Genomic DNA, 9943 nt, shown 5'->3' on the forward strand with positions numbered 1-9943 from the left:
CTTGTTTTTTGTAAGGTAGTGAAGAAAAACCGCTGAGAGCCAATGGGTTGGCTAAGTGTTCCAAAGGGGCGAGTTCGAACTTGGCGCTTGACATTTGATTAAAGTGCTTCCTGATTGAAGAGCCGCGCACGTTATTGTTCCATTGCTTTTTATCGTCCTTGATGTCACTTACGAATGTCGCGCCGTTCTTCACGCTCGTCCTCTCGTTTTTTTTTTTTTTTTTTTTTTTCCAAAGAGAAAACAACAAACCCTCCATCTTGAGGTGACTAGAAAAAAAGATGAAACGACGCGCATATATTGTCAGCAGGGGGCAATGGGCGGTTATTTCTTTCAGTTCATGTTTTGATAGTGATTGTTCTACTCTTGACCATTTATTAGCAGTTTTTTTCTTTCTTTCTTTCTTTCAAGTATGAACTTGAGCTGAGTTAAGGGCCAATTTTCTGTTTACACTTGGGGGGAAGAAAAAAAGAGAGTGTGAAAGGGAAGAAAAAAAGCACAGAAACCTTTGTTAAAAAACAAAAAAAACTGTTTTTTTTTTTTTTTTTTTTTTTTTTTTTTAACTTCCTTGTTTATAAAACAAACATAAACTATTCTTATTCATAAAATATGCAAACTTCTGACGAAAATTCATGTTTTAGGCCTTATTGAGCTGGAGAAACATTTTCTAAGTTTCTTATAAATTGCCCGTCTTTGAGCAAAAAGCAACAAATTAAAAAGAAAAAAAAAAAAGGCCTATCAAAACGAAGCTAATATGTCATACAAAAATGGGAACAAACAGCATGTTAGACAAAAAAAATAATAAACTTCAAGAACATAATTTAGTCTACGGTATTTATACTTAAATTGTTGGAGGTTGTGGATAAAATACGCCAAAGAGAAGTCTGTATTGCTGTCCTTTCGTACATATGTTAACATAATAACTTAGAAGTAATTAGTATTAACATAGTAATTAACAAGATGGATGAAATGTGGCATACAGCTTTATCACGAGAATTACGGTATCTGCATCGAATTTCATATCAAATTATTCAATAGTAATCGAATAATAATATGCTTATTTATGCGTATGCAATAAGTTAAATAAATGAAACTCTGCATACTGTCTTGATATGAAAATTATAGATATATATCAATTATAACTTACAAGTGATAAATAAAGCCTCCAAAATGGACATTCGCTTCTACCACTTCCACTTCTACACGACAAAACTAAAAAAAGAACAGAGCTGTGTTATAAGCAATGTGGGCGGAGAAAGTCGAGGGAAACGAGCTATCGTGAAAGAGCACTTCCGTTAAATAATTTTTTGAATTTATACTATATGCATTGCATTTATTTCAAAGTTAGGAACTTGTTTGTCTGTCACTATTGTAACCATTAACATCATTTTCGTGCCTTGCTTTTTAATAATGAAGTAAGAGCACACGATATTGAGATGAATTATGAAAACACTGTTTCATGACCACTTAGAAAAAAAATTATAAGTAAATTGACCTTTTTTTTGTTATTGATTATACTTTTCCCGTTCCAAAACCGCCTACCATTTTTTTTCTTAAAGATATTAGGAAAAAATTACAAGGAACATTATATACTTCGCATGAAGCAAACCAGTTTAGTTTGGCTATTTAACATCCCGTTTTAAAGCATCGCTAGGGTTCATTTGGGACGGACCTCGTATTTTTAAACCGCGGTCAGATGACGTGGATGACAAATGAGCTGGCCCACCCTATCCAAACTTCCACACCACGCCAACGAGAGGACGTTTGCCCCAACGGATGTAGCGTGCATCAAACCCGCTTGCATTACAATTTTTCGGTGGAATCGGGTCTCGAACCTGAAACCTTCCATCTCCAAAGCCGAGATCTTACTATCAGGCCACCGCAGCTCAAAACCAAACCAGAAGTAGCATTCCTAAACGTAAATTGTAAGGCTACATTTCTTTAATTTTGCATATAATACAATAAAAGACATTTATGCTGTGAATTTTGTGAAAAAATTAGAATATGTTGGGGCATATTCAGTATAGGCTTTAAACTCGCCTTCAAAATAATAATAATAATAAAGTACAAAAGGACTAAGTGGGAAAGGAAAGCTATCCTACATCGATAAATTGTAAAACTATTACGGAATTATAATTCGAAGTAATAAAGGCAACTTGCAAAATACGCAAAGTGTTATTATTGTAACGTTTCATCACCGTTTGTACTGTTATTGCCTGAAAGATGCTGATGTATCAAAAAAGCAAAAGACTTTCGGTACAACATTCAAGGATAAGATGGCGGGACTTGTAATAGACATAACAAGGCTTGTTTTTAAGAAACTGAAATACAAGTGAACGCGAAATACAAGTGAATATTTTAGTGACATGTTATGGAATAAATTCCGAAATAGGATTTTGTAAACTTAAAATCACTACAGCAGGGGTCATTTATATCTGTGCTTTAGTTATACAGTTGTACCAGCGATTTTAAACAGTTTAAAGTTGAGATTTTTAAGTCGATTAATTAAAAATGAACTAATTAATTATAATCAAAAGACGTTATCTGTTAAGAATAAAAATTCAATGAAAAAAGTTTAAACAACAAAATAAGCAAAACAATTGGAAAATAAGATAAAGAAAGGGCAGACATCTCGTTCTGGGGAGTTAGGCATTCCTATAACCATAGGAACCATATTTTTCAATTAAAGAAAAGCTTTCAATTTTCTCAAAATTTTGTTTTTCATAAAAAGTTAATATGACGGTATTAATAACTAGCCATTTTTAATATGTATTTTTTTAATGCATATATTATTAGAATGGGCTTTTAGTGTATTGTACCTTATTTGACAAGTTCTTATTTTTATATTTCCAAGGTTCCGAATTTTCGTTTCATATGGTCCCGATGGCCTGTTGGTAAGGTCTCGGCTTCGAAGCCTGAGGGTTTCAGGTTGAAGAACCCACGTGTAAACGAGTCTTGTGCGCGCTAAATACGGCGAGGTCAAACGTCCTCCCGCTGGTGTGGTGTGGACGTTTAGAGAGGGCAGTGGTGCCAGCCCAGGTGTCGTCCCCATCACCTGACTGCAGATCAAAAGTACAAGGTCCGTCTCAGTTCTAGTGTTGCTTTAAAACGATGCATTAATATAACTAAACCAAACCAAACTTCTGTGCAAAGAAAATTACGGTTACGGCAATAGAATTTGCCGCAGAATATCGACAGTTTTGATAAAAATTTACTTCAAATTCCCCTGCTTCTTAAAAAGTTTTATATTTATAAAAATGTTGTCGTCTTCCTTTTCTTTATAATGCATAACGCATCTAAATATAATAATGATCTATTTATAAAAATCCATTTTTTTTTTTAAAGTGCGTTCCGAACTTAATCGGTCATTTTAAATATTTGATAGCATCCCTAGAGAAAAAGTTTTATGTCAAATAAATAATTTAATAATAACTATATTATATTCATTTCAAACGACATTACTATCTTTAAAAAAATTCGCTTTAAAAATTTATAAAAATTAAGATTTTTTCCCCTGAACTTTTTCTTGACCTAGCACTTAAAAAAATTATTATTATGTCTTAAAAATTTGCCTCTGGTTTTGTTTTTATTAATATTAACTTATCTGTTTTGACCATTTTTGATGATAAAAATCATCACAAACGTGGAAAATATGGTTTGAATTTTTCTAGGAAGAAACAAATATGCAAATTTTAACGAAGTTTATTTAAGAAAACAAATTGAAACCCCATAAATTTTATGATTTACTTTTAGCTGAAATAATAAATCTTTTTTTATTATTATTTTAAAAAAAAATCTACCTTATAAGCCAGCAAATACAAACCTCCCCTTAGCTATTTTATTAATAGCACTCAACTCTCGTAGACGAGGTGGCCGAGTGGTTAAGGCGATGGACTGCTAATCCATTGGGCTCTGCCCGCGTGGGTTCGAATCCCATCCTCGTCGATCGCACTTTTACTTGTGGCGCTTCTCGCGTATGAAATAGGGTGGCGATTTTTATCTTATTTTTTGCTTAAATCCTATATATGTTTTGTTTATGACAACATTCAAAGAGTTAATTTTAGGACTCAATTCCTTTATCAGAAATGAGCAGCTGGATAGGAAAAAATCTTTCATATATAATCTTATATTCTATTCCTCATACTATGAAGTATTTCATAATACCGATAGTTAAAACATGCTGCGTGGAAAACTTTTCGCACGATTCAAAGCATTTCAGTATTTTCAGTTCCAAAAACATGATTTGAAGCTGAAAAAAATATATAATTCATTCATTACTTTTAACATAAACGAAATTCAAAATGTTGTCGTGAAAAAGAGATGAGCAACATTGAAGTTTTTAATACTTTTCATACTAAAAACAATTTCTTGTTACAAAATTTTTTTTAATGCGTATGAATCAAATTATGGAAGAAATGGACTATTTATTGCTAATATTTAAATTATTTTAAATATAAATTATACAACTTAAAATGCTGAAAATGGATTGAAAACGAATTAAAGCTGAATTTAATATGTAATATTTCAGAGTATTTGCTACAATATGTAACTAGAAAAAACATAGAAATAACAGCACACAAAATATTTGAGAGTTATTACTGATCTTCTCCTGATAATTGAAAATAAAAGATTAGGGGAAGAAAACAAATGACCTTTTTCTGAAATATCGTTTAAAAATCCCTTATCAATTCGAATCGATTGTGTTCTTTGAAATTTTAGCTTTTGTTTAACCACTGTCCCTCTTTCTACTCAAATATTTAGTTTTATTGTGAAATGTTTAATGTCTATGAGTTTGTTTTGAAAGTTTGTAGTTTCCTTGTTTTCCTTTATGCATTTAATTTCTAAACCACGATTTTATTACTTTGTGGCATTCTCCCAGCCACCGGCAACAGGTGAAAAAGCTAATACTAAATATAAATGAGGATAAATTTGTGTCAACGCAACTTTTTATAGTTAACCTTCAACAAGAGCAGGTGTTCTTTTATTATTATTGTTGGACAAATTCTATTCTAGTCTTTCTATTTATTATTGCTGGACAAAAAATCCCATCCTTAGCGAACTATAATCAATCAAAGGTTTAAAAATATATATTTAATAGAATAAATTCTAATATTGTAACCAATCAAAAATCGACTTTTTAAAATCTTTTAACGAATTTCTAAAACATGCAATGTTTGCAGTTTAAGAATGTGAGAATCAATTAATAGCCCATTTAATTTAATTCAACTGGTATAGAGATATAACAATTGAATATTGATAACTACTATAGATGTTAAGTCATCAGACTATTTAAATGAATCGGTACAATCCGATTTCCGGCATTTTATCTCAGATTTAAAATGTATTCCAATTTAAATGAAATATCTTAAATGCCACCCTCAGCTTTTTTTATGAATTAAAATGAATGAATGAAATTTTATGAAAAAATGAATGAACCGAATTTATTTTTTTTAAGTTAGCTTTTGAATAATTTTGTTTCCTACTTTTTAGTGGAATAGAGTCACTCTAATGTTCCAGAAAAAAATTAATCTATTTTTAAAAAAATATTAAAATAATTTCAAAATATATTACACTTTTTTATTTCCTACGGCTTTCTAAAGATTTAAAAAAATTGTTGTTTCTGATATTTTTTTATTTGTTTATAATTTGTTAATTTATATATATATATATATATATATATATATATATATATATATATATATATATATATATATATATATATATATATATATATATATATATATATATATATATATATATATATATTTACTTTACCTAATGCGCCTTTTAGGTACACTTCGACGGCAACTCAAGTAAGAAGATGAAAAGTGGTGGATTTCCAGTTAAAGAACTACATGCAGATAGGAAATTCTACATTTGAGATGAGCGTCGAAAGCAGAATAAAGCATTAATATAAAAACTACGAAAAGTGTCTTATTATTTGTCGGTTGTCACTTAGATTTTATATGGAATGCACATAAAAGTATATGAAATGATAATCCGTCATACTTTATTCCAAAGAACCTGAACATTTTATAGAATGCCTTCTTTTCATCCATTACAAATAACATATACCTGCGACCCACTTAAATCCCTTACGTTTAAATTTCTTTCACTTCAGAACGACGGCAGGTATAGTCATGAGATATCTAGGTATAGTAAAATGATAATGCACTAAAGGATAAGGCCGTTAACAGCAACATCTGATGGTAAAGTCTTGGGTTAGCGCTTTTAGAATGAAAATATTAGGGGGGGGGGACGTAAAATGCATTGTTGTTCGAGATTTTCAAGGGTGTGAAGGCAGAATCCATGTGCAAAAAAAAACCAAAAAAAAAAACCACGTTATTATTACAAGATATTTTTATTTTTGTTGCTCGGACTTCTTCTTTCCACCATTTACAATACAGATTTAGACCGATTATTTATTTATCACGGACCGATTGACTTTGGCACTTTTTGCACCATGTGTCTGTAAACGCGATAATTCAACGGGTAAGAGGGGTCTCCCCGAAACTTTCTCGCATATTCTTTCATAAAGGCGAATTTCTGTTTTAAAAATGTTTTCCCTCCAACCAACTGAAACAAACAATTTTAGTCACAAAATCCCATAGCGAATTTGATATATCTAAGTCATTGCGATGTTGAGTTGCATACTTTGGAAAGCATAGACCGAAAGACGTGAATCCCTTATTGGATTCGGTTCAAAATTTTCTAGGTCTTATTTGCTAATATCTTAATTCTGTGCACCGAATTTTATACATTCTGTAGCTATCTTATTAACTTATATTCGGATAGCCAGTTTTGATTGACATCTACAAATTTAGTGCGAAGACACGACACCACATTTCATCCGAGTAGCTCAAAGCGTTTTTCAGTTATATTTAAAATGTGTTTTTCGAACTCAGCGAGGTATAAAAGGTGGAGATTCATTAACATCCCGGGTTCGAATGGTTGGAGGATTAAAATGTTTTCTCTGTAGCTCGCATACGGGAAAGTAAAAATGAAAGGGACTCTATCCATTTCGGAGAGAAAAGGTAACAAGAAAGCATTGCTTATCCATAAATATTCTCGTTTTGTAAAGTTAAAAGAATCGTGCCTAGGCAAAATGGTATGTGGAATGAGCTTAATCGTGGGGAGGCGAAATTGGCAGACGATGACGGCGCACTTTTTCGTTTGCCCGGGGTTGACGCAATCTGCTTTACACGATCGCTCACCTGTCGTGAAATCGTGACACAAACAGTATCGTTCCAAATTCTCTTTACGCAAATAAGCTCGCATGCGATGAAAATTTTCATATCGAGGTTCGTATTTAAATGATGTTACAAACTTGCGATTCGAATTCTATCTGGACTCATTCCTCTCCTTTTATCAACTGAATGGGTGACTGAAACAGGAAAGTTCTAGAATATGGAATGGTTGAATTTTGAATCTTAGAAATGTTTCAACACGAGTCATTTTTTTTTTTTTTTTTTTTTTTTTTACTGTTTTTAAAGATAATATTAGACCCGATTTCTTATTAACATTTCATTTCTCTTCAATTCATTAAGTAGAATGATCGGTTCTCTTAATTTAAGAATCCAACAAAGAATAGGACGATTTCATACAGAAAAAGATTACATTTGTATTAAAATCTATAGATAGAGAATAAATTTAATATAAATTTATAATTACTGTACTCATTTTTATAATTATTAGATAAATTATAAATTTGTAAAATATAATAATAATATATTTTTATAATAATCATTATGAATAGAATTTTTATTAATACAGAAGCTGTTCATGGATTGTTTTAACACTTTTAATGGAGTTCATAAGAAATCGTTTGGTTTAATTCAGTTCTACATAATAAACAGATCAGTTCAATTTAATAAATTGAGTTTCAAAAATAAATCGCTTTCATATTTGCATTTTTATTTTTCGATTCGTTTAGAACAAAGGAGTAGTTTAATTGTTGTGTATTCGAAATGTATGTAAAGTTTTTAGTAAGTCTAGAAGACTGTTTTTAAAAAAATTGTTGGCTGTTTAATGTGGAAATGGGCCATCAAAAGAAAGAGAGACATTTTTGGCCTACATTTATTTTATTTTATGCATATATCAAATGGCATGATTTTCCTTCACGCTAATAGATCTTTGAGTGAGCTTACCGGTTTCGGAAGTCTTGCCTTGCAGGTCGATGATCTACGTGCATCACAAACATGGGCGTCAGAGGGAATGTAGAGCATGGACCTCTTATAGCAGCATTCCTATCAAAGTCATGAAGAGTTAAGTTAAAAATTCTAACCAACACACAGTCCTTAAAAAATAAATAAAATTAGAGGCGAAAATAAGACTGACAAATACGAAATGGATTCATATCCTTCGCCTAATTTTATTAAAACTTTCTTACTTTAATTTACGGTTAAATTAATTTTTCTTTTTCGAAAAACATTGATCTTTCATTGACAAATCCTTCAGACTCGCTACCTTACCGTGTGTATAGGGAAAGCTGAATTTGGTATGAGATCTTTGCGTCAAAATTTTGGGTTTGTATCAAACTGCAAGCAGATTTTCCTACGGTAACTTTTTAAAATCCATCCCTTATTCTTTTCTCTATAAGGCTAAATTAATTTTTCTTTTTCAAAAAAATATTGACATTTCATTACCAAATCCATCAGACTATCTGTCTTCCTGTGTGTTTAGGAACAAGCTAAATGAATGAACTTTGGTATGAGATCTTAGCATCAAAATTTTGGATGTGTATTAAATTGCAAGCAAATTTGTCTACGGTAACTTTTCAAAATCCATCTCCAAATCTCTTCTCTACAGACCTAAATGGAGCTTCATCAATTTTATAAAATTTTTTCAGATGAATTCTAGTGACCTTCTGCTACATATATATTTAAGCTTTTTTAAATGAAAGTTTATGTAGCTTCGAGATGAAAATAGGATCTTGGATCAGAAGAAAATGGATTTTAGATCTGACCCACCAAATATCTTCCGCATGAGCCTATTGCATGTAAAATCTTTCGAGAATCAAAGTGTTTTCCTATTAATACAGAGGGTGTTTAAACATTTATAGAACGATGCCAGGGCCATTTAATTAATTTTTTAAATATAAGGGCTATTTTTTTTTAAATGTTCGATTTGATACCTTTTTTTCTGGACTATAAATCTGCTTAGTGATAGCCATGCTAGAAGGGCTTCTCATAAAATTTCAAGGGTCTTTGATTTCCATTTTACTTTCACTACTTTCCAAAGTGCATCAATCATGATGGATATCCACTAAGAAGAAGCATTTTTTAGAAGACCAAAGGCACGAAAATCCGTAGGTCCGCACATTAATACGAAATCCCATCAGGAAACTTCGCACGAATAGGTTGAGAATGTGTTCATGCAATACCTGTACCGAACATCTTTCCAAGGAATGTAGTAGTTTGAATGACAAAATATGACTTGTAGTTTTGTCTTCATAAAGTTTGACTCTTTGAAAGTAATTGGAATAAAAAATGAATTTCCTCTGCAAATATTGGATGTAAAACTTTCTTTTGACAGGACTTTGATTTGATTTTAACTTTTTTGATTTCATTCTTCTTATTTTAATTCCCCATTGTGGGAGAACACAACGCTAATCATAAACTCCTTACCGGAATTTTGCACTGACTTAACCAGTTTTGTGCATTTTTTTTTCTCTTCGTTTTAAATTATAAATATACCTTTTTTTTGTTGCAGTCATATAAATTTAATTTGATGTTTATGATTCTTTCAAAATATATATATTTAAGCTTGAAATTGTGATAATCATTAGAATCGTGTTATTTTAACAACCTTACGCTTATTCTATGTTTTGAGTAAATGAACTTTCTTAATGAAGACAAATCCGTGACATCAAAATATCACTAAAAGCATTGTTGTCCAAATATTTTACCTTCAAAATACACGCCATCCCTCGCAGTATTGTACTTTC

At 31.1% G+C, this 9943-nt stretch overlaps 1 non-coding gene across 1 annotated transcript; it reads left to right on the forward strand.

The window, feature by feature from the left end:
• The first annotated feature begins 3860 nt into the window (after nucleotides 1–3860).
• Trnas-gcu (transfer RNA serine (anticodon GCU)) lies at nucleotides 3861–3942 on the forward strand. The gene has a single exon. It is a non-coding gene; the product is annotated as a tRNA-Ser (tRNA).
• The last annotated feature ends 6001 nt before the right edge of the window (nucleotides 3943–9943 follow it).

The sequence above is a fragment of the Argiope bruennichi genome, chromosome 9, assembly GCF_947563725.1.
Source record: "Argiope bruennichi chromosome 9, qqArgBrue1.1, whole genome shotgun sequence".
Lineage (NCBI taxonomy): Eukaryota > Metazoa > Arthropoda > Arachnida > Araneae > Araneidae > Argiope > Argiope bruennichi.